Genomic DNA, 24,306 nt, shown 5'->3' on the forward strand with positions numbered 1-24,306 from the left:
AATAGTCATAATGAGTCCGCAAAAGGACATTTACTTAGAAGCAGATTTGAAATCTGGCATGTAAGGAGAGTTCTACAGTTAAATATAGCTTCATTACATCATCTAAATGTGGATGTATGAGGTAGTTTTGAGAGCTTAATGAAAAAAACTCCCCGTAAAACAGTTATTAGAATACAGAATCATTAGTTTTCTCTATGCATTCCACTGAATTATTTATTCTGCACGCTGTGATCCAGCAGCATTCTATATGTGTAATAAACATCTAAGCACAGTCAATAGGTACTGTTGGTGCTTTAGCATGGACATTTCCCAGTGCTGTTAATTGAGTTTATGGGGCAGGGTCCTCCTTAAAATTGTACTTATAAGGTTTAGAATAAATACAAATATTTGAAATTGTTTTCATGATGTAAAAGGGTCGAAGGAAAATAAGCTAAAGGGGAGTTATTTTTATAGACATCAAGCAATGAAGAAATCTGAGGGGATCTTTTCTTCGTGGTTGCCACCAAGAGCATCGAGTAACTTTTTTCCTGAGCATTGTCTTAGAATCCCGAGAAAGGTAGATCACAGTCTGTAAACAGGAGACATGAAGAGAAGAGACTTGGGCTGAGAATTCTGATCAAGAGCCAACTTTTTGGTTGGGAGCCAACAGTCTTGTTGTGGAAGTACCCATGACTTTCCCAAACCATTTGGCTCACCTCCTGACGTAATTGCATCTGAGAGACAAATATTTAAATGGGCTGGAGAGAAGGTAATGGAAGGATTTCAATTACCAAAGAGCATACTGGATTACTTTAAGTGGCATAAATCGGCCTTAAGGCAAACTCAAAGACCAGGCACAGCATAGTTTTCCAATGCAATATGCATCTCCCCTCTCAAAAGGTAACTTTCTGTGCTCTCAGGCAATGTAAAACAAAGGCTAGGAGTTGAGATGTAATTTGAGTGGAAATCTATTGGGAAACACAAATCATAATTTCAAATATGGAGCAAAGCCAAAATGGTTGAGCCTTCTGAAATAATGGTCAAAGGGCTGAAGCTGTGCTTGAAAATGAATACAGATGATTTTAAAAATTTATGCAAGTATAAATTGAAAATTGTTGCGTGGTACCAACCAATGAGAAGCAGTGATAAAGTTTTAGAGCAAGACATAATACCTTACACACCTTGCCAATTAAAAAGCTCAGTCTCTTTGCATTTAAGAACTTCAGCAAAATAGAACAGAGCTTAGGACAGAATGGGGGGGGGTACATGCCTCACTTGTCTTTCTCAGCTCTGGCTATGTGGGTGCAAAGACAAGCTGAGGGATTTAGCTGGATCCATTTCTGATCGCAGGGTTGGCAGGAGCGTTGTGGGTGGAACTATGTCTTTCTCTTTCTTCTTTCTCTTCTTTCCTTTGCATCTTGCCTTTTGGCTTCTTCTTGTATGTTCATTGTGCTACTAACCCTGTAAGGCAATGTGGTTTCTTTCACCACCACCCCCTCTGCCCCACACTGGAGCCTTTGATCCCTGTTTCCTACACAGACTTTCTTTATTACAGTTCTTACATTCTCCTCACCTGCCAAAGCCCACCTGCTCATAACATAGAATTCCAAATTCTCTCGTTTCCTCTTGCAAGCTGCTTCATTTAGTCTGTCTACTAGTGTGCTTGCTGCTTCACCAAGCCAGTCAAGTAACACAAGTATTTCATATTTGATTGCTGACCAAAAGTTGTGGAGAAAAGACCACATTGAAAGAGCCTAGACCACACTGAAAGAGCCTAGACCCAGAAAATAACAAATCAAACAAAATAGCTATACATCTTGTTGGTAAAAAAACAAAAAACAAAAAACAAAAAAGACAGAAATAGAACCTCATGAATTTTGAAATGCTACAAAGCTAGTTGTTATAGGTTGCTTTCTATATGTGAGACTCTGAAATTGCTTACTTCATCTTCTCTGTGACTGCTGAAAGACAGTGCGAGGCTGAAAGAGCTGAAAGGTAGATTAATTTTCCCAAGCCAACATGTCCAGTTAATGCTTCAGCCTATATCTAAATCCAGGCTGTCAGATCCCAGAGTCACATCTTAGCCTTTATATTCTACTGCTCCCACCCTCTCTCTCAAAGCTTTCATAAACATTAGCAAAAACTATTAGCTAGTAGGTATTTTGGAGTATATTTATCCTTATGGTGTGTTATATCACAAACCAAAAGGAGCCAGGAAAAGTGTTTGAATGTATCTTAAGCCATGAAAAAGCATTAGAAAACACAATACATAATTAATTTTAACTCTTCGGGAATATTAATTTCCCAACTTCTATGCAAGAGAATATTTTAAATAAAGACACACCTTTATTAGCAGTTTGCTAGATTATGGTACTTTCAAAATTCTGCTAGCACTCAAAATAACAAGCCCAAACACCAACAGTACCAGAAGACATTTGCAAAAACTTTGATCAATAGCATATCTACGTCCAGTTGATATATTGATATAGGAGCTCCAATATTAACACAAAAAATGCAAAGATCTTAAACAGATAAAGTCACAGAAGGTGAACAACAAATGACAGTAATAAATCAAGCAGCCGACACACAATGAGAGTTATTTCTCAACTAGTTTTATTATAAAAGCGTCATAGACAAATCCAGGGTACCTCACAAGACCAATTAGAGTAAAGAAGAGATTTCAAACAAGCTTCAATGAAAAATGAAGAAAAGTGATGAGGAAAGATCTTCTGGGAAAGCTGAGTCGGGAGCCTTGGAAGACAGCAGATGATAAACATGACGAGCAGGTACCAAGCTCTGGCTCAGGGGAACATCAGACATGGAACTGTCCAGAGAGCTCACTGGGAAGCAAGCTCGGCACACAGATGCAGTTTATGGCAGTGGCCTTAAAAGCTTAAGGTACATCAAACTCTTCTGTGAACTTCACAACAGAGACTTTTATACATACTTCCAGAATTCCTTTCTGGCTAAGCTGGAGTGCATCCTACTAACAGCACATCTCTAAGAGAGTTTTCAGGGATCCTGATGGGTAGGGCCTAGCTTTGGAGGACCACAGAGTCACAGTCACCTGCTGATACAATGGGTGAGAGCAGGGAGCACAGTGAAGTCAATAGTGTTGAAAAAAAAAAAGGAAATAAAGACAGGGAGGTGAGGGTAGGGTGGAGAGACAGAAACAGTGTGGAAAGAGGGTTGCAAAACAAAGGGGAATTTTCTTAGCCTCTGGCCCCCAGAAGTTATCTGGCCAGAGAAGCTCACTGGGCAGACTGTACTCTAAATCTATGAGTGTTCTTCTCCTATCCTGCCCCACCTCCTTGCTTCCACTCACTGACAGTTCTAATCAGCCATTGATCTCCTAGTGCTACCCTTTCCGGGTCTTCACCTCTAACCAATTCACGTCACCTAACTCACCATGCTTTTAGCTTCCCACTGAAAACCTTTTAGTGAATCTCGGAACTTGCTCTAAGGCTGACATCCTTGGCAAACCAACAGTCTTTGATAATTCTCTCCATTGCTGTCTTAGTTATTGTTTTCTGTTGTTATGAACAAACATCTTATGAAAAGTAGGGGGGAAGTGTTTATTTCGGCTCAAAGTGGAAGAAGAGCTATATCAAGCAAGGGAGGGAGAAGGAAGGGAGGTGGCTAAGAACAGAATACATGGAGTCATGTGTACACAGAGGCCTGGCTAAAACTAAGGGTCGTTTGAGGGGTACTATGGAAACCTAACATTGTAAATGCTTCCTGAAAAATATACATATATGAAGAGGATCTAAATGAAATTGATAAGTAATGGGTGAAAAAGTGCCCCAGCTGGACATCTCTTGTCACTAAATGAAGCTTTCAGTACCAGTAATGGGTTACATCTAATTGAGTTGTGGGCCAAAGGGCTCCCATGGGTATCTCCAAACAACCCCGGGCTGTTGCCAAGACTACAGGTAGTTCTGACAAACTGATGGCTACTCCATATTGCTAAAGCCAATACCTACACAACTCATTGAACATGGAGGTATTGTCTTTAGCAATTAGGGCCTTCATCCCTACATGCATCTTTGGTACAGGAAGCTACTCTGTTAGCTACCAAAGGAGAAACATATACACCAACCCAGCTACAAATTTTTGTATCTACAATGGTGACCTGCCTGATATATATGCTAGTGCAGAGGTGGTACAGACCACTATCGGTTTAGTAGTAAACCAATATCTTACACTTGACTTAAAACCCACTCCCTGAGATGGAAGCCATATCCAACACTGTTTGGATGACCAAGAAACTAAGTATATTTAGCCAAAGGACAGAGGGTATCCAAATACTATTGTTAAAAAAACAATACAAAACATCATCCCCCAAAATAAAGCAATAAGATGACTCTTGATGACATTCTGCTATTATTATAGATCAGTGACTTGCTCAGCCATCATCAAAGAAGCTTCCTGGTACATCAGATGGTAAAAATACAGAGGCCCACAGCCAGGCAATATCCATAGTGAGAGACCTTGGAAGGCTCAGTTCTTAAATGGAATGTCTCTATCAAATCCCTCTCCTCAGGGCTCAGGAAATTCTTCTGAAGAGGATGCAGAGAGAGCCTTAGTCCCAGAGGGTATGGAGGACACTAAAGAAACAAGACCCTTTAAGCACAGCAGGCCCAAGGTGCATAGGAATCCACGGAGACAGAGGCAGCACAGGTGGGGCCTGAGTGAGTCTGCACCAGATGGAGACCGAATTGAAAGAAAAAGCAGGTTCATGCCTGCCATCCTTAAGCCAGTAGCAATATGTACTTGATAACTACTTGAAGATAGAAATTTAGTTTTCTCCAAAGGAGTCTCACTGAGGAAATACACTACTCTTATGTAGGTCCAATGCTCAGCAGTAGATGGCCAACAGAACATGAAAATGGACTTTCCTTTTCCTTGTCCCATGGCATGTCTGGGCCTTTTCTATTCTTCCTCCTTTTATTTTTTTATTTTTTATTTTTATCTTTTTACTTTTTATTTTTACTCCCCCCTCCCCCACCTTTTCCTACAGGTCCTTGGTTCTGATTTTGTGTTTTTAATGGGATTCCCAAGTGTGTGAACGAGAGGATTTCTTTGTGTGTGTGTGTGTTTGTGTGTGTGTGTGTGTGTGTGTGTGTGTGAAACTATTGTCAGTAAATTACAACAGGGGCAAGATCATAAAAAAATAGAAGAATGTATATAGTGTACCCTAGCAGGGAAACAATGGAGGGAAAAGGATGGAAGTGGTGTGGATACAAGGCGCATATGACATCTATAAATCATAAGAAACCCAAAGCCACTAGAGCTACAAGAGGGGAAAGAAACACTCTTCCTCAAAAGACCATTCCTGTCACCACTTCCGTTGCAGACCAGTGGCCCTTAGAGCCTGTCTACAATGGATTTCTGTCATTTTAACAACCTGGCATATGGTACTGTTACTGCTGCCTAGCGAGGATACTAATACCGACCCTAGACATCCAGAGACTTGGGAAGGGGTGGAAACTCGCATTCTGGTACAATGTGACTGTAAGTGCCACCTCCGCAGAGCGATCAGCTCAGTAGTGAGTGAAGAAGGTGGGTTGCTCACCCGTAGCACCAAGTCTGGATTGCTCACTTATTTAGAACTGAACAGAGAAGAGGAGTCAGCCATACAGTGGAAGAGTGCACACATCCTGGGAGTGGGAAGGAATCGGAAGAGTGCAGTGTCATAGAGGCCAAAACCCACAAAAACTTCAAAGCTTTTGTTCTTTTTCCATGTAAAGGCAGCATAAAGCACTGCTAGAAGGATAAGCGATGAAGATAAAGCAAGAGCTGCTTTTGGGCACACCATGCTCATTATGGACCGATGGAGATCCGTTTCTTATATACTTGAAGTGGGTGGAGAACAGAATTGGGGTAAGTAAATCTTATGGTTAATGGTGATGATCAACTTGATTATACTGAAACACACCAAACATAGGAAAGCACACCTCTGGGTGTGCCTGAGAGGGAAATCTCAAGAATAATTAAATCATGGGGGCTCTGACCTAATAAGTAAATTAACCTTAGAAAGGATTCACAATATGCTAGCATTACTAGATGGGGTGAAAATTAGGAGGTGGGTCCTCATTGGAGGAAGCAGTCACTGGGGGACATGTTGATGGGGGAATATATCCTGCCTCGGCTCCTTCCTATATTCTTGTGTCCTACTTCATGTCTACCTTGAGGCAAACAGACGTCTACACTCTATAGACCCACTGCCATGTTCTGCCTAAGCACACGGGGACCAAGCAGCCATAGTCTGAACCCCTGAAGCCACAGACCCAAAATAAATCTACTTGGAGTCATTTTCTTGGGCAGTTTGATTACAGCTACTAACTAACCAACGTGGGAAGGAAGGGTAATCACTCCGGAAGACCACGTGAGAGGTGCTGTGGCCAAGCAAGCCCGAAATCAAAGGGGTAGAGAGAGGGGGACGGGACCAAAGGGCCGATTTAAAACAAAAAAAGGAGACAGCGGCAGTGGACTCACCTTCCTCCTGGACAGTAAATGACAGGAATATGTGAAGTGGCTCTAAGTGAGCCCAAAGGCTCAAGTCAGAAAGGCTACTGACTTAAGATAGGTAAAAGACGTGGAGAAAAGATGAAAGGGAAAATCTGAAAACTGCGCATGTGTGGTAAAGGGGTGGTGACCTTAGGTGGATGAATTAAAAGCAATGACTTCAAAATGGCACTGCACCCGAACTCCAGGACCCTGAGCAGGGAGACATAAGAGGAGAAAGCAACATTCTCGGGCTGCAGACGACACCGTGACCCGATGGCCAAAACCATCACTTGCTCTGGCTCCAAGCAGGAATTAGGGGCCCTTTCTAAATTTGTCATATTTACTGCCAGTGAATTTTGTTTTTATTTTGTTTTATTTTTTAAAAAGGCTTTCCAAATGACGTATGTTTCAGGACCATACTTTCTAACCTATTCCAGGCATCTTGGGTCTGCCCTTGCTTGGAAAGCTGGGCAGGATGGAAGCATAGAGTGTTTCTGTTATTGTGTGGAAAGGTAGAAGAAATTCAAAGGAAAGGCCCAGGAACAAAGGAAACTTGTCAAAGAGATGAGATGAGATGCGGAGAACCTTCTAGAAAGATAGAGGGTATCAGTGTCCCAGGGGACACACAGGGATGGACTGATACAAAGAGATGGAAATATAAATGATCTGTGGAGAATTTCATGTCTCTAGATTAGCAAGGATTTCTAAAGCAGGATAAATAGATGTTAATCCATAGGGAAAAATAGTAAATTGATTTACACGAAAATGAATGAAGATTTGCCAAATGACACCCTTAGAAAGGCACAAATTCTAGCTACAGACTGCAAGAACATGCATCGTGCGAGATTATACTAACAAAGGATTTGTATTGAGGTTAAAAGTGTATAGATCATAAAAAATGTAATCAGTGAACCTTTCCCTGGGTCACAGTCTAGTTTTTTATCTTGGTGCGTTAATTTTATTACTATGTTTCTATTTTACTCATTTTAAACACATTGATTTATAATTTTTTTCTCTCATACTTTTGTTTAATTATATATCACAATGAACTGAACGTTATATTCTTTTGGTTGTGAGTGTAAACCTTTAATGGGTGAGCCATCTCTCCAGCTCTAAATCAAAAAGTTACAAATAAAATAACTGAGATAGGGGGCTGGAGAGATGGCTCAGCGGTTAAGAAGAGCACTGACTGCTCTTCCGAAGGTCCTGAGTTCAATTCCCAGCAACCACATGGTGGCTCACAACCATCTGTAATGAGATCTGACACCCTTTTCTGGTGTGTCTGAAGACAGCTACAGTGTACTTACATATAATAAATAAATAAATATTTAAAAAAATAACTGAGATAGGATCTCATGCAGGTTGGGCTTGAACCCATTCTGTAGCTACAGGTCATCCTGAACTCCTGATCCTCCGACCTCCACCTCCTAAGTGCTGGGATTTGGAGTGTTTGTCTCCCCGGCTAGCTAGTGCAACCATTTCTTGTAGTTTCCTAGAGCAGTGAAGAGAACTGATCAGGACTGCAAAGTCACCCAGGCCCCTAATTTCACCCAACCTACTGCTCCTGGGGACAGACGGTCTGGCAAAGTGTTCTGTACAAATCCTTAGCCCTCATCCCAGATTGAGCTCGGATCTTTCCTTGCTTTGTCAAAGAAAAAATATTTTTGAAAATAGGGTCCATGATTTTTTTTTCTAGCTCCCTTTTGGAGGTGTCCAGATTCCTGCGGGGAGAACATTTTGATGAATTATAATATTCCTTTATCCCCAGGATAAAAAGGAAGGTCTCATTGGGAGCAAGAAGGAAGAGAAACATTTGCTGCTAAGAAAGGTTCAGGTTGCAACTTCTCTTGCTTATTTATTGAGGTTAAAAGTTAAACTGGATTAGGACAATCATATTTTTCTGACACGTTGACTTGCTTCTTAAGAAAACATATTTAACTGTTTTTCATGAACCGTTTCAGTGCCAGAGCCAGAACCTCTAATCATGAGTTGCTGAGACACCCTGAGGGCCCCTTTGTGAAGGACTCAGCTAGGTGTGTGTATTTATTTGGCTCATTTCCCTCCTCAGGGTTGCATATTTTGACTGAAATATTTGTATATGGAGCAGGAGGACAGGCATTTGGGCTCATGTCCTGTGACTTTCTTTGCCCCCCACAGATAAAAATAGCAGCAAGTGTATGGGTCTGACGGTGTTGCTCCCCAACTTGTGGCCTTTGCTGCAATCATCCAGTTCCTATCTTCCATTCCACTCTGATCCTCTTTCTCCTGAATTCTTGCAATTTCATCTCACACTCAATACTAAGAAGAAACAGTGCTAAGAAAGAAACCAAGAGATGCCAAGCTTCAGTCCAGCACCTCTGGGTTGTTAAGGGACTGTAGAATGGACAGGCACTCCACAGAGCTCTTCCACGTCGTCGGCAGGATATATGACCCTTGCTGAGCTACTGGTCTCCTTCTAACGTAATTCCCTACTGTAACTGGCCAACAACATCCAATATGGTGCATACTGAGGTTTGAGTTAGGATTCAGAAATATGGCTGTGTTTCTGCTCAGGGTATCCAATTTTAATCCACCTAACCAAAATTGTTTTCCAGGGCATTTCCCCTTTCATAATGGGAAGTTTTATGTACTTTTATTAATTTTATTGTGATTATAAATAATTCAGACACGATAGACCTACACAACGGTGAAACTAAAAGTACTGCATAATCCTGTCTCCGGGCTTTATGCACATCTTTCCAAAACATGCTACCAGCTACAAATTCAATATTCTTTTTGTAAGTACCATTTTCAGTTAAAAATAATACAAACTTAAAACAAAAATCTTTGCTCTTATATTTATCTTGTGTAGTGTGTGTGTGGTATATATGCACACATGCATATATACCATGTCTATGCAGTGCCCACCAAGGCCAGAAGAGAATGTCAGTTATCCTGAAGCTGATATCCAGGCAGATGTGAGCCAACATATGTGAGGGCTAGGAACTGAATTTTCGGACCCCGGAAAAGCAGGAAGTGCCCCTAACCACCCAGTCACACCTCTGGCTCCACACTGGCTTCATTGTATATCAATAAAATATAAGTTTGCATCCTTAATGAATGAAGGGTATTCCCTAGATACATGCACCATATTTATTTAATTAATTTTATACTGATAGTCGGGTGCCTTCTGGTTTTCTCCCCTGTGTTCATGTGCAATCCAATCCTAGGGAGAAATACTTAGAGTAGGGGTGTCACTGTCGAGGGGTCTGTATGTTGATAGAGCTTTTCATGCATATTTATGTTCTTCTTTGCAGAAGGATCTTGCTGATGGAAACTCACTACCAGCAGATAACACGTGCTTATGGCCTTCCCACCCCTAGCACATGCATTAAGTGTTCTGAAACATTTCCACCCGTCTACTGGCTGAAAATGATGTACAATTTTTGTATTGAGTTCAATGTCATTGGTCATCAATGGGGTGGAATGCATTTCATCACTTGCCATCTGATTGTCTTATTACAGAAATTCCCTCTAATCATGTTTCTACTGGAAAAAATATATAATTGACCATAAGAGCTCAAGAATAGTATTTACCACAGTGAGCTTTGATCTAAGATGGAGTCTTTATGTTCTTCTCAAATGTTTGCTTCTAAGCAGGCCTTCTTCTACAGACTTTGTTTTTGTGAAATCTACAAACTCTTTCCTTCGGCATTTTTTTCTTTTGCTCACATACTCTGAAAGACCTAAAACAAAACTGGCATTTTAAAAGAAATTGGGGCCAGACTCCTTGGACATTAAGTAGTGACAAACATTTAAAGAGAAAATGGCACCTGGATTGTTAGATTTTTTTTTTAAACGTTGGGAGATTATGCATCATGAGTCCATGAAAGACAGAAATAACCATGATTCACAATCACTGTGTGACTGTGGTTTCCTAAGAATCATTACACTTCAAAGTCTACTCTAGAGCCTGGCACCGCTGACCTTCTGTTCTTTCTGTGTCTTTGTTCCATGCCAAGACACCCATTTTGTCTTTCCTGGTAAGTCGGGCTGAGTAAATAAATGATGATATTATAAAGGACAGTGTTTGCTGTTCTGATTAACGTATGTCGTGACATCATAAAAATAGTATATCATGCTTTGCAGATTAATGTTTAAACTGACTAAACTATTCCTATAACTTATGTAAGTTATTAAAATAGATTTAAATCAAGAAATCTGTTTTAAACTGTCAGAAGCCATAATCTCCGTTTCTCTTAATTCTTTGGAGGTTTTACAAATTGTGTGGGAACTATGGAGAAGAGAGAGGAGGGAAGGAAGAAATAGTCTAGTCTAGACACTGGGCGTTTCCATGCAACACCCTCACTTAATTCTATGAAATAGACTTGTCTCCAACATACACGATTTCAGAGTGAGCTATCTGGTGACTCCTACTAGAAATTCAGTGGGTGAGGGCAGATCATATAATACTTTGATTTTTAAAATCACATTCTAGGCTGCACCTGCTGTCACAGGGCTGTGATATCAACTACTAGAGGGAGTAGATTACAGGGCTGAGTCCTACTTGTTCTACAAAAAAACTCAAGGCAAATCCCCTGTTTCAAAATAAAAGGCAAAAAGAATTGTGGCGATGTATCTTAGTGGACCTGGTTCTAACTTTAGCATGAATAATGGATGGATGGATGGATGGATGGATGGATGGATGGATGGATGGATGGTACTTTCTAGAAACCTAAGTAAATGTCCCTTAGTTTTTATATTTTAGCAATTATTTTTGGAAAGCAGAGTATAAATATACTTATTCTAATATAAATTGTACTTATACTATAATTTGACCCATCTTCCCAGTCCACTAGTAACTGCCAGTGAACCTGCTCACCAGTTATCTGGTAGAGTCTTCCTTGGGCTTTGGCCAACTCTTGGTTCTGTAAGTACTTCTGTCTTGGACTGGAGAGATGACTCAGTGGCTAAGAGCACTTGCTGCTCTTGCAGGAGACCAGCCCCGACATTAACTGGCTCACATCCACCTATAAATTCAGTTCCAAGGATTCTGACATTCTTTTCCATTCTCCCCAGGTACCCGCCCACACATTAGGCACATTCAGACAAGTTGGCACACACACACACACACACACACACACACACGCACACACATATACACAGAAACATTTTTAATGAAAATTTTTGTCTTGCTTTATCTGTGTTGCTATACGATGATCCACTAATAAAATATTGACTTAATTTTTTTTCATCCAAACTTTCCAGAGTCCTGTTACAAACCTAGACAGTTTGCTGAGCTCGCAGTTGAGATCTGCAACACCTCCTGTTGCACTGTGTTTCCCTGGCTCCCCAGGAAAATGTTAAGTGAAAAATGCTTCGTAGAGAGCAGATGTGTTTGTCGTTAAAGCTGGCAATGCCTTCCAAAGTAAAGACATGGAAAGATTACACAAACTATACATGAATGGCAGGAAGAAACTCTCAGTTTCTCTTAGTTTGCTCAGGCAAACTAAGGCAGAGGGCCACCCCAAAAGGATTTAAAAATATCAGGTAAGAATATTATTGACTTTCATATTGACTGTAATACAGACATAATTGACTGTAAATACTACTTACTGTGGTTTATTTAGATAGATTCACAGAGACGTCAGATTCTACACTCAGTACTTTATCCAGCTTTCATTTCATTAGAGATTTCCTGGGATGTGGTATATTTTTAAACCATAAAGCTAAGAAAGTAACAGCTAAAAACCGGCATTTCATAGGAATATGCCATGACTTGGAAGGCTTGGGAAGGTCTATGCGTATACTTTTAAAAAATGTTGTTTTTTGTTTTTGCTTTGGATAATTGTGCAACATCTATGAGGATTGAGTTAAGAAATTTACTGGACTAGAATGTAGTTTGTATACAGCAAATATACAAAGTAGTAACAAACAGTGAACTAAGTAATGGCATATTGTCTTTGTCTAATTTCTATCGTCATATTCAACTTTCTCTGGGATTATTAAAGACCTATAATTATATCATGTATATTTTCAGCAAAAATAAATCTGTTGTTTATGTTGTTTGTGGAACAGCCTTCTTGGTCTACCTGTTATGATTCAATTAAACATTTTATCAGCATGGCTAATGCAACAGAATTACAGCAGCCTTCCCTTCTCTGCTAGAGATATTAATGCTGCTCAGTCACACAGTTTTAGATTTTTACAATGGACTAAAACAATGATGCTTTCTTAACACCAGTTATAACTCTGTGTTTTAGTCAGGGTTTCTATTCCTGCACAAACATCATGACCAAGAAGTAAGCTGGGGAGGAAAGGCTTTATTCAGCTTACATTTCTACATTGCCGTTCATCACCAAAGGAAGTCAGGATTGGAAGTCAATCAGGTCAGGAAGCAGGAGCTGATACAGAGGCCATGGGAGGATGTTACTTACTGGCTTGCTTTAGTTCCAGTCCTGACTGTCTTTGGTGATGAACAGCAACATGGACGTGTAAGCTGAATAAACCCTTTCCTCTCCAACTTGCTTCTTGGTCATGATGTTTATGCAGGAATAGAAACCCTGACTAAGACAAATGACCATGTTTTGGGAAAGACTGTGGAAGGACTTTGGAACTTTGGGCTAGAAGATCCATTCAGTGTTTAGAGCTCTGTGGGATGTTGTGTAGGAGCTTGAAAGATAATGTTGAGAACAGTTCAGAAGATGGAGGCCTGGCTTGTGAAATTTCAGAGGGAAGATTAAAGACTCTTTTCAGGGCCAGTGCTATTTTGATTGGGAAGATCCTGTGGTTTTGGTTAGCTAGGGCTGACGAATCAGCTGTGATCAACAAGATACCAGAAATACTAAAGTGAAAACTTTGCATTATTGGAATTATTGATACTGGTTAGCTCGAGCAAAGAAATTAGCAGTGATTAAGAAGAGACCAGCATCATTGAGGTGAAATCTTCTGGGAAGTTTTTGGTTTTTTTTTTTTTTTTTTTGGAGAGCACAGAGGCTGTGTTGCAGAGATAGCCAAGGTTGTACCTTGTGTTGTGGCTGGACTTGGTAATGTGTAAGAGTCACCCAGGTGGTACTTGGTTTAAAGGCATGAAGGGGTCATGCAGAGCAGCTGAGGCTCGGCACTGTGAGAGGCCGCAGAAGGCCATTGGTGAAGGTGCAGCCTCAGTTGCAATTGATGGCCCAGAACTGAAGGGGTCATGCAAAGGAGATGAGGCTTGGCACCATGAAGAGAGCATATCAGAGGCTATTTGTGAAGTCTACTTACCGTGGAAGACAGCAGTGTTTTGGAGATGCCAGTACCATGAGATGACCACAAGAACAGCAGCAGCAGTGGAGTACAGGCAGCTGGAGCCTAGAAGACAAGCTGTGTACTACAAAGGGCAGAGCTGGAGAAGTGACCCCAAGCCCCTGGAGGAGCCTAGAAGATCGTGAGTGGTTCCCAGACATTGGACAGTTGGAGTTTGATTTTGCTTTTGATTGTGACTGTATCTTGATATTTTTCTTCTTTCTTATTGAGCTTCATGTGGACTGTGAATTGTATCCTGGTTATTTGGAGCTTTTATGCTAATATCTACTTATCAGTGAGTGCATACCATGCGTATTCTCTGTGCAAGCTTTTTCTGTGTAGCCCTGGCTGTCCCAGAACTTGGTCTGTAGACCATGCTGACCTCTTCTGCTGGATTCTGCTTCCTGAGTTCTGAAGTAAAAGACCTGTGCCTCTACTGCCTGGCCCAAAGTTTATTTTTTTATGCTTAAATTTGTCTTTAGTGTGCCTTCCTTTGAAATCTCTTTTAGCTCTGCCCTTAAATGTGGATGACCCATTGCTATGATCAAAGACTTTGTTTTCTTGCCTTTCTGGGTCCAGAATACTCTTTCAGCTATATTATACCATATGAGCAGAAAACTATTGTCCAAACTGTTTAAGTTGCCACAAGAGTTGTCTGGGAAGATGGCTCAGGGAAGAAGGCACTTGTCACCAAGCCTGGTGTCGATTTTAATTCTCGCAGGATCCATATGGTTGAAAGAAAGTTGAAGTTAAAACATACACACACACACACACACACACACACACACACACACACACACACACACACACACACACACTAGTGCTACTGAGCTACTATGTGCAGGGCTAAAGGCCATGATGCTATGGATGGAGCTAGAAAGCTCAAACCCCGAGTGTCATTAAGAACTTGGTAGCACCTAATGTAGAGTATCATCACTTCAGGGAGAAACATGAGAACAATGTGTTTTCTTTCACTTTTTTCCTCCAACTCATAATGAAAGATCAAAGCAGCTTCCTAGGACTAAATATTAAAGTGACACATTGTCTGGGCTTTGGAGATGGGTGTGTGGATTACGTAAATTCTAGGTGCCTGTACCTTACATCTCTGGACTGGCCATGTTTCTTACTTGGTTTTCCATGGGAGAGTAAGTTTGAGGTACAGTTGTCCATTGGGATGCTTTGAGAGGTGGTCCTCTCTGAACTTCTGCTCAGCAGTAGTAAACAAACTGAAAGTGACACAATCTACTCCAGGGCAGGGATACCTTTAGTCCTCAGCCCTTCTTGTCATCACAGCCCACACTTACCTGGTGGGACTGCAGAAAGGCAACTTGTTCTTAAAGCTCTGTTTTTCCTCAGAAGGCCTGCTGACCTCTGAAGTCCATCTGATGGACTGCGTTACTGGTTAGTGAGCTTCACTCTCTTCAGTTGGAGCTTTAAGAAACCACAAAGCTCTGAAAATATATATTAACGTGCTTAAAAATACACAATATTACTAAATACAGTTAAGAGGATATCATGGGTAAGTAATAATAATGATTGGTCTTTGGGTAAAAGAAAATGTGAAATAATTTTTATTTGCTCTGAGCATAATAACCGTGATGTTAGAATTTGGCAGTTCCTTGTGGGAAACCTATTATGGCAATATCCTGCCAAGATAAAGGAAGGAGGAAATTAGTGTCCCACCCTGGGTTGACTATATGGAGGGTTTTATAAACGCTATTAAAAATAGCTTGTCTGATGATCGGATCAATTGACCTTAAGGAATATTTCCTAATATCACTTGCCATGAGGCTTTAGTTTCCAAATTTGCATGGCCACCAGTCTGACGGGACTCCCACTTCTCTCGTCTGGACTTTCCCCAAGTTCATTCCCAGCTCTGCTATAGTTTCCAGCTCTCCATCCAAGAGACTGAATCAGCACCGCCATTATGTAAAGAGCACTGGCCCTTAACTTTCTGCACCCTGGAAAAGTCGAGGGAGATTTTCTTTTTTTTTTAAATTTGGTCTTTGCAAATTTTCTTCAGTGCCCCCTTAGCACTACAACAAGAAGAGATTGTTCTTTCTGAGGAAACTTGGCTGTTAATTTTGAGATAATTTTCCACTTACAGTGTATTTATTATTCTCTAAATTGGCAAAGAAGTGATGCCCTGAATCACAGTTGAGCATAGCCCATATTGGAGCATTGTACATCTAGGCTAGAAGGTGATTTAGCAATGGGTTTCCGAATGTCCCCTTACTAGCCTCCCTTGACTGGTACGTCTGTACCAAGAATATACGCTCAACTTCTGGAAGTTATCTTTCGTATCTTTGTGCTGCTGTAACAAAATATTACATACTAAATTCATGAATGACAGAAAATTATTTCTCATAATTCAAAGGCTGAGATATTCAAGATCCTAGCACTGGAGATCTTGGCTTAATTAGGGCCCATTTCCTGATACCGAGGTGCCCTGTGGCAGTGGCCTCACATCATGCTCAGGGGAGAACTCTGGTCTCTTAAAGTCCTTCTAAGGATACTCATCCCTCTTCAGAGTTCTCCAGCTGCATGGCTAGATCACCCTATACCCTCAACAATGGCGATTATATTTCAACATTTAAATTGGGGTCTGAACATAAACGCTCAAGCCTTAGTGGTCTCCTAGATTGCTTTGAAATTTTCTATTCTCAAACTCACCCCTTTGTAGCATAAGAGATTCAAAAGTTCTGTCTTGTTTGCATGAATGTAGGTTGCTCAAGGGAGGACCATGTCTATTATGATTTAAATTAATTGTAATAATTTATCAGAAAAATAAGATACAATATAGTTTTAATAAGGTGAAGGAAGGAAGTGGAAGAAAGGAATTAAATATTTCCACTTACCTCAGTAGGAATGTAATGCTGTTTTACTTTTTGGGCCTTGACTGTCAGTCATTGTCACATAGGATCCTCCTTGGCTTAACTCGTTCCAATGTTGTTGAGGTCAGCACAGAGCACTTCCTGTTGCAGATCTCAGCATGGGTTCCTGTAGTAGACACTCTGAACACATGTTCTTTCCATCGCTGTTTGACTTCTTTGGGAGAAAGAAATAAAAGATGCCTATCCAGGCTAACTTTAAAAATCTGTCAGAGTTATACCATGAGGAAAGATAACTAAGATTTCTATCATGATGCAGTTCTAAGTCTGGGCTCTTGCTTAAGCTCTCATAAGCTAGTTCTTCATGGAAATACATTAATTAGGTGATAATTGTCTAGAGTTGGGGCATTATATTAATCTCCTGGTGGAGGAAATTAATTTTGCATATGAAATAAACATGAGTTATCTCAGCTTCTTGTTTATAGGTATGAGGGCTAAAAATAGCTGAAAATCAGGACAAGTTGCAGAGCTCTAAAAGCTCTGAAGTAGCATAGTGATGGATCCAGATAATAATTTTTCTAATGATTTGCAACATACCACTTCATTTCCACTGGATCTAATGGAGATGCCTAGGAATTTGTTAGAGAGTTGTTGGTGATTATTCATAGGATGTTCTTTATACCAATACGTTGTTTTTAATCCATGTGGTATTTTTATTTTCATCATTATAGCTATCTGGTGTGTGTGTGCGTGTGTGCACCTCTGCAAGGGGCGGGGGTGGAGGGAATGAAGGGACTATCAGGCTGTTTGCATTCTCAATTTTCCTTAAGACATACAATCAGGGATGTGAGTTAGCTTGGTGGTGGGATGTTTGTCTTGCAGTGGCTGGCCCTGGGTTTGATTCTTTGCACTGAAAAATGAACAACCTCTAGATTTCAGAATGTCCATGGTGTTTATTATCATTTCTCCCAGTGGACTCACCAAGGAGAGGTATTCTGAGAGGTTAAGGGGGTAATATGATCTCCTGTAGATTTTAGTCTATGTTTCTAAAGCTCTCTAGCTCCAAAGCGTGAGGCATGACATCATTAGTGGTTTCAAAGCATCGACAAGTTTCAACAGATTGATGGAACAGTCATAGGTATTTTTTTTCAGATGATAAACCACCATTTACCTAAATCCAAGTAAACATTGTCTGCTAACCTGTGTCAAAACAAGGTGTTGTAGGTTCCCTGATTCCTTAAGTGAAGCACATTAAACTTAAACAATGCCTCCCAGGGATTGGACAGAGACAACTGTTTTCTTAAGCAGCATGTGTTCTCTGAGAAACCAATTCAAAGTAAATAAGAAGGACATGAAACCATTTCATAACTTGTGCCAAGGTAAAACCCAAAAGCATCTCCTAATTTAAGCCAAACAAAACCAGAAATCTGTCACAGGTTTGTCTGCTAATGTCCCCAGTATTGTTAGTTCTAGTCATCTCCATCTGAAGTTGTTTGATTTTTATCTCATCTTATGAAATGTATGTTACTGAATTGTTGCCAAAATCTACTTCATGATATACTCCATTTTTTTTAATATTGGAAGAAATTCAGACAGAAATTATCCTTTAAGCCTATCAGTATTTATTTTTATTTTTTGGCTGGTTTATTTATAGGATGTTTTAGCAAATTAATATGGATCCAGAAAAGGCTAAATGTTAAGACAGGCATGTTTAACTTCTAATATGATGTTGCTTTGCTTTCAAAACAGTATCACATCTGTGCTCCTTAAGGGGCATCGTATGTTTAGCTTGTGTGTCTCTTGTGAAAGAAGATCTGAGGAACTCCTCTAAATCCATCAACATTAAAGGCAGTGGAAAGTCATTTCAAAATTCTCTCCCCTAGGATCTCTCACACTAGAGATCCTCTTGGCTTGGTCTGCTGATGCTGAGATTACAGGCAGGTACCACCATGCCTCCCTTCGGTCCAATCTTTATTCTATATCAAATGTCTGAAAATGGTTCTTTACTTGCAGGCTGCTAGACACTGTCCCTGTCCTCTTTCTGTTTCAAACAAGCAAACAGAAACAGCATTTTAGTATCATCATCTCCAAAAATGAATGACATCTCCAATAATTTAGCAAATGCATTTTCACAGGTTGGAAGCTTCCTGCTTCTTCTGGGCCTTTTGAAAAGTCAAAGAAAAAGCAAAATAATAAACTATAAATCACAACAGGGATTTTATTGAGTCATCAGGTTGATTGGTTTGCTTTTAAAGAACTGTTTTTGAATATACCATGTAAGTAGCCAGAACAGGGGAAATACCTCTGTCCTTATCAGGCTCGAAAGCTTGGTGGCCTTACTCGTGGTCTGAGCGGTGTCTTCAGTGATGAGTCCTTTGTTCTCCTCTGTACAGAATGTGCTACAGTAACAAAAGTGGAAAGGTGACCTGAGATGGAATTGGGAGAATCTACAGGTGTTTAAAATGAATATTCTTCCTTCTAAGTTTTGCTGATGGTGCCATAGCCAGAATCAACAGAGTTCCGAAACTTGATCAAGTCATACAAGACACTGCCTCATGTCTGGGGCAAGTTTGTGAGACACCCAGATAGGGAATAATCTCCCTTCCTCCTTTCTTTTCTTATGATACCAAGTCTCCTCCATAGGTTCTGCTGGCCCCAAACTTGGCAATCCTCCTGCTTCAGCCTCTCAAGTGTTGAGATCCTAAGTACCTACCACCACACCCATCTTGGCATAAAATGAATGAACAGGAAACAAATTAATCAAAGCTAGGTAATTTATTTCCTGGTAATTTTTCTTGCTTTAAATACTAGTTCCTGAAAACTATTCATTTCTCAGGCTGTGAAAATCAAAAGGAAAAAATCATGTAAGGGACATTGGATTGGGAGTACACACAGGTGATACTAACACTTGGAATGTTGCCCACTGATAAGTCATTTATTAAGTTCTGCTTAATTTCTAAATCAGTTGCTCTCTGGGCTTCAGTCTCAGTAATTTCCATTGACCTGCCTTGAAGATTGGTGACCCGCAACTTACTTCACATTGTTTCACTTGATCCCCACACTGTTGTTTAAATTTTGTATTTTTGTGCGTCTGTCCCTGTGTCCATGTCACGTGTACTTAGGTTCACTCAGTGGCCAGAAGGGGGCATCGCTTTGGTTCCCTGGAGCTAATGTTACAGGTGGTTGGGAATCACCGGATGTGGTTGCTGGAAAATGAACTGTGGTCCTCTGGAAGAGCAGCGCTGTGCTTCACCACCGAGCCCTCTCTCCAGTCCTATACAACATTAACATTTAAAAAACTTTATATATTATATTTTCTGACTCTAGACATACCATTTTTCCCCCTTGGGTAGAGTGTGCTTATTTTAAAGCCCTTTGCCACCAGTTTCGACATGTAAAGGGCCTGTGAGTCTCTTTCTGGTTGAATCAATCCTCAATTATTAAAAACATGCTGTTTTTCTCACAAGTAGTATTTCTTGTAAGAGAAATTTGCATTGGGTTGATTCGTGATCTTACCCTTAAAGAGTCTGATTCCCTGATTCCACATTTCCTGTGAGGAGCAATGGGGATTGTTTTTAAAGGTTTTTTTTTTTTTAAACCATGTGGTTAAATTACTGTGGATTACCGTGAGCCTGTCAGTATTTAGTTTTAATTTGGGGCTCTTAGGATGAGACTATTTCAGTTTTGATCTTTGCTCTGGGATGTGTTTCTCTCCTAAGGTGTGGCCCTCTGGGATTTAATGGAAAGTCCAAGCTGTCCAAACCCCGGATAACTCATTAGGATTTCAAAGCCAAATTCCATCTATGAAGGACTCGGATGTGCTGATCTCGCTGCAGTCTCTGTCATCCCAAATTTGCTTTGTATGATGATGATGTAAGTCTTCATCCTGGTCACTGTGTGTTTCAGAAGTCACCATCGATGAATAGGAAATTAAGCTCAAGATTTGGTCTGGGTGTTTCCTGTTCACTTTATGTTGCCTAGCTCTTGTATATTGGGTATATTTCCTTTTTATTTTATTTTTATTTATTAGGTATTTTCTTCATTTACATTTCCAATGCTATCCCAAAAGTCCCCCATACCCTCCCCAACCCCACTCCCTTAGCTTATCCCGTCTTTCCAGTAGTGGATGGCATATGACGCCCTGCATTCTGTGATATGCCAGGACCTGCACATCAGCACAAGGCAAAACTAGCCAAAGGGAATAATGAGTTCTGTTCTTTTCATGTCTGCAACTGAAAAGCACCTTGTGGAATGGTAACTAGGATTTGGTGTGCAACATCTCATTCAGATGCAGAGAGCAAGTACCGATCCCTCCACTCATCATCATTATCATCATCATCATCACCACCATCATCATCACCACCACCATCATCAGAAAGCTACCATCAGTCTGTGAACACTAGACTCCTACAAAAGTAAACCAGCCAAGTCAGCTTCCTGGCAAAACGGATACTGCAATGGAGTCTTCCATCTACTCAATGAGATGACTGACTTTTAAAATGAAATGAATCTTGCCTCAACGTTTTGTATTCAAACATAATTAGTCTGCTCTGTGAGCAGCCAGGCCAGTTGGTAATGTAAGCCCATCAAGTTTTAGAACTAATTATTCTTCCGTGAATGAAAATCAATATACAAAAGAAGAAGAAGGAGGAGAAGAAGAAGAAGAAGAAGAAGGAGGAGGAGGAGGAGGAGGAGGAGGAGGAGGAGGAGCAGGAGGAGGAGAAGAAGAAGAAGAAGAAGAAGAAGAAGAAGAAGAAGAAGGAGAAGGAGAAGGAGAAGGAGAAGGAGAAGGAGAAGGAGAAGGAGAAGGAGAAGGAGAAGGAGAAGGAGAAGGAGAAGGAGAAGGAGAAGGAGAAGGAGAAGGAGAAGGAGAAGGAGAAGGAGAAGGAGAAGGAGAAGGAGAAGGAGAAGGAGAAGGAGAAGGAGAAGGAGAAGGAGAAGAAGAAGAAGAAGAAGAAGAAGAAGAAGAAGAAGAAGAAGAAGAAGAAGTCACCACGGCTCTGAGAGGGATGGAGTCAGAGAGATCCCCTCTCACAGGTGGAAGCTTTCATCGGCTGCTGTTCTTTCCTTGGTTTCCAGATGTTCAGCTCCCGTGAGCTCTAACTTTGGCAGTTCTGGCAACAGAAGGACCTTTGCTCACTATCTGAGCTCTGGACTTCCCAGGCCACCTATCCTTAGGGTCCCCCAAAAGAGGAAGCCTCTGGAAAATCCATGACATTCAATTTGTTTTCCTTATTTTAAGGATCATATCATCCTGTTTTCCAGCCTGATTTTAAAAACTCAAACACACGTGTTTTGTAATTTGGCCAGAGTTCATAGTCACTAATGGCTGGGAAGTACTCAGGTATGTGTTTCTCTGCCACAACTCGAAACCATGATTAGGCACTACAAGTAGACTGTCTTATAAATGTTAATCTGTGAGGTGCTGTGAATGTTAAATTGCTGGTATAATAAATACTACATCTATAACTTCTTAACTTTTAGTCGCTGCCATTATAGAAGTGACTCTGATCTCATCCACAGGACAGTCACACGAAAGAAAATTATTGAAAAGAAAATCATAGGGCAGAGTCCATAGCTGTTTGAGCTCTTTAAAACCTGCTGTCACTTAGCCTCACATTCACTACAGCTGTCTTCTGACAGCCAGATGTTGTCTCTGAGAGGCCTACTCTAAAGTTCATGAACACAGAGCAAAGGCCTCTAGTCCTGGCCCGATGTGACTACAAGACCAATACTCTACCAAATTAGTCAAATGAGAAACACAAGACTTTAGAAATGTAGACATGATTTTCTTCAGTGGAGTTGCTGAAGCTTGTCGGCAACAGATCTTCTTAGTTGCTCCTACTTCACAAGTATGAAGAAAATTGGTTATGTAAAATGTGTCATGTCACCTTCTTACAGCACACTATAATGGGTTTGGACTCTAGTTGTCTTTAAATACAACTTAAAAAAAAGTACTGACTCACATAAAACACAACTGTTTAAAAAAAAATCACTATTTATCAAATGCCAGCTATGAAAGAAACTATGCAGTTGAACTAAAATAAAGTTTGTTGACCCATTTTCTCCCAAGAAATTTTTATATGATCCTGGGAATGATATAAAAGAATGGGTGTACAATCCACAACTTACCTTTCAATAAATCATACAGAAGTTTATCGTAAAACAGTTTTTGATTACAAACACACACACACAAACACATACTCATACACATTTACATAATTTCAACATTTATTAAAAACAATAGCCAAACATATTTATCTTTACATAAAAAACTAAATCTTGGGGCTGGTGAGATGACTCAGCAGATAAAGGTGTTTGGTGCGTAAGCCTAGCAGCCTCAAGTTTGCTCCCAGAACCTGTGTGGAGATAAGAAGCAAGTCCAGGGAGGTGGCTTCTGACCTCCTCCTGCACACTGTAGCCCATGCATGCCGTATGTCTACAGACACACACACACACACACACACACACACACACACACACACACACACAGGGAAAGAGAGAAAGAGAGAGAGATAGAGACAGAGACATACAGAGACAGAGAGAAAAGAGAATAAAATGTCAAGGAATTAAATCTTGGTTGAATATTTGAGCTTCAGGATGTAGAGTATCTTAATTTCTCAGAGTTGATTGATAATTCGATTTTATAATTGTTGATGCTCAGCATGGCCCTTAGTATAAATATGAAGTAAAACAGGCAGAAACATATTTAATGTGATTTTTAAAATTCTTAAAAATTCTGTTCTAATCCAAAGCCCAAATATGTTGTTATTGTTGTTTTAATGAAACTGAAGCCCAAAACCCTAACAATACTTTTCAACCAACCCCCCTAACCCAACAAATCCCCAAAAATATGCAAATGTGATACACACTGAAGAATGCTGGTAGGAAAATATTCAAAGTCTCTGTTTTCTGTAGCCAAGTGCCATCTTTCTCTAGCAGCAGAGGTACAGTAAATAAAACACACAATGCACGGTCGTCTCAAATCTCTGTGAGGTATTTCATAGGCTGTGTTGTTTGGTTGGTGTCGTCTGGCTTAAGGGCATATGCAGTGCAAACTGCCCATGCGGTGTGTTCAAAACCAAGGCTGTAGAGGACTCACAGGGCACAACACAGGCACAACACAGGGCACAACACAGGGCACAACACAGGCACAACACAGGCACAACACAGGCACAACACAGGCACAACACAGGCACAACACAGGCACAACACAGGCAGGCACTGCCACAGTCACTTTGTTTGGTTCAGAATTAATTTTTGGGGAGTTGGATGTTCAGAAACCTTTTCCTTCCTGTTGCCAACTCTTACATAACACATCTATTCATCGATTCAGTGAGGTAGTGACTCACAATTTAAGAAGCTATGAAAAATACCCCTCTAACTTTGCTTTAAAAAAAAAAAACTATAAAAGAGTGGAGATACAGTTCCACAATCGATACTTGCATTAGATATGTGTGGTCTGGGGTCCTCAGCATTCCTAAAAGGAGAGAAAAAGGGAGAGAAATAGGAAGGAGCAATAGGAGGAGGAAGAAAAGAGGAGGAAGAAGAGGAAGGAGAGGAGGGTGGAGGAGGAGGGGAGGAGGGGGAGGATGGGGAGAAGGGAAGGAGCAGGATGAGGGGGAGGAGGGAAGGAGCAGGATGAGGGGGAGGAGGGAAGGAGCAGGAGGAGAGGGAGGAGCAGAGGAGGAGGAAGGGGAGGAGGAGGGGGAGGAGAAGG

At 40.7% G+C, this 24,306-nt stretch overlaps 1 long non-coding RNA gene across 4 annotated transcripts in view; it reads left to right on the forward strand.

Moving 5' to 3' along the window:
- Window positions 1-12,545, forward strand: part of Gm34061 — a 110,853-nt gene extending 98,308 nt beyond the window's left edge. Inside the window, exons 1-4 of one of the 4 annotated variants that reach the window (XR_001781412.1) lie at window positions 210-5,862; window positions 8,451-8,522; window positions 9,786-10,511; window positions 11,737-12,545. This is a non-coding gene — a long non-coding RNA (predicted gene, 34061). Of the gene's footprint in view, window positions 1-209; window positions 5,863-8,450; window positions 8,523-9,785; window positions 10,512-11,736 lie in introns of those variants that run through there. The other 3 variants (XR_874891.1, XR_003951002.1, XR_383696.2) reach the window with 3 other exon arrangements.
- Window positions 12,546-24,306: the final 11,761 nt, after the last annotated feature.

The sequence above is a fragment of the Mus musculus genome, chromosome 14, assembly GCF_000001635.26.
Source record: "Mus musculus strain C57BL/6J chromosome 14, GRCm38.p6 C57BL/6J".
NCBI classification, from domain to species: domain Eukaryota; kingdom Metazoa; phylum Chordata; class Mammalia; order Rodentia; family Muridae; genus Mus; species Mus musculus.